Source organism: Fragaria vesca, linkage group LG2 (assembly GCF_000184155.1).
Source record: "Fragaria vesca subsp. vesca linkage group LG2, FraVesHawaii_1.0, whole genome shotgun sequence".
NCBI classification, from domain to species: Eukaryota; Viridiplantae; Streptophyta; class Magnoliopsida; order Rosales; family Rosaceae; genus Fragaria; species Fragaria vesca.
In genome coordinates this window covers 1,395,450-1,397,252 of record NC_020492.1, presented here as the reverse complement: position 1 = coordinate 1,397,252, position 1,803 = coordinate 1,395,450, and positions in this window count along the sequence as shown.

Below are 1,803 nucleotides of genomic sequence, written 5' to 3'. Positions count from 1 at the left end.
GCACAATCAGACCCGAACTCTTGTGGAGGAGATCTATCTCCCAGATTTCGGCGAACTTCATCGGCGGTGGACACTTGAGGATGAGCGCTGGGCTCTGTGCTTTGCAGCCGAAGATTCGTCTGCATGATTGAGTTTTGATTTTGTCCCACACCGATTCGCTTTTCTCTATTGTTTGAATGAATCTGAATTTTATAGACTTCAATTGTTAAAAGATGAAGTTTATTGGTGTGTTTGGTCTTGCTGGAAAGCATGCGTAGTCTGTGGTGAAGCCATGGATATGATTTTTTTTTTTGCCCGATGAGGTTTTAGTTATTGGAGATGAATGGATCATGCAATAAACATCATGGCAGATGAATGGATCTGGCATTCTTAGTTCGAAGAATGGATGCTATCCTTTATTTATTTTTATTTTTTAATTTTTATATTATTAAATATGGTTTTTTTTTGAGTTATTGATCAAAAGTTCAGTGTTTATTGATCTATTTAGATAATATGAAGGCTTGATTAAGGGCAATATAACGGTCTATTGGGGACGATACGGGGTTTTGTTACCTTTAATAGACCCATACTGCCTCCATAGAGATATGTTATAAGTGACTGAAACACATAATTAAGTTTAAGAGTCATACTGACCCTAGCAGGAGGTTCTATTGACCCCAATAGAGACCTGTTATAAATGACTGAAACACAGAGTTAAGTTCAAGGGTCATAATGCCCCTAATAGTGGTCATACTGCCCCCAATAGGGACCTGTTATAAGTGACTGAAACACACAGTTAAGTTCAAGGGTCAGACGGTTCCCAATAGAAGGTCCTACTGCCCCTAGTATGAGGTTCTACTAACCCTAATATGTGGTCTTATTGCCCCCAATATGGACCTGTTATAAGTGACTGAAGCACACAGTTTAGTTCAAGAGCCATACTGTCCTCAATAGAAGGTCCTACTGCCCCCAATAGACCCACTGATGAACACCTTACTGCCCCAATATACCCCCGACATGACCCCCTAAACCCTAAACCCCCAATAGACTCCCCTACTGCCCCTAATAGACCCCTTGACGAACCCCCTACTGCCCCCAGTAGACATCTGGTCACCAGAGTCTGGTCAACGGTCGCCGGAGTGTAGTCAACGGTCATCGGTTACGAGAATCCGGTCATAGATATTTATTTCAAAATTGACCTTATATTGTTTTTATAATGGTATATTGTAGTTTATTTAAATCATTAAGGATATAATTATCTTTTTCCTGTTTAAGTTGGCTCTAGGGAATTTTAAAATCTGATTTTGTTGTTGGGAATAAAATTCTTAAAATTAGAGCTAATGGGTATTGTCCCTAAAAAAACTAAGAAAAAAAAAGAACTTATGGGTAAATTGGTCATCTTAATGACTATGTATACCAACCTTAGGTTGGGATGAAAACTTGAGATACCGTTATGATATTTTCAAAACTTGATATACCAAAGTTTATAAGGAACAAAAGTTTGTATACCATTCGGGCGAATTTCTCTTATTTTCTAAAAGAGTGAAGTGAGAAAAGGGCGACACAAGGGTCCTGTTACATATATAATTGGATTTATAAATGGTTTTATTCATTTTTGAGTGGCCGAACATCATTAGGGAAAGAACATGCAAAAATTCTTCTATATACTATAGTGTAAGTGAACCGAACAACTAATATGATATCATGTTTATGGTTTATGTATACAAATTTTCTTAAAAAAAATAAAAAAATAAAAATAAAAAAATAAATAAATGATGTTTACGGTTTACCTGTTGACTCTGTTCCAGAGTTCAGCTACGTACC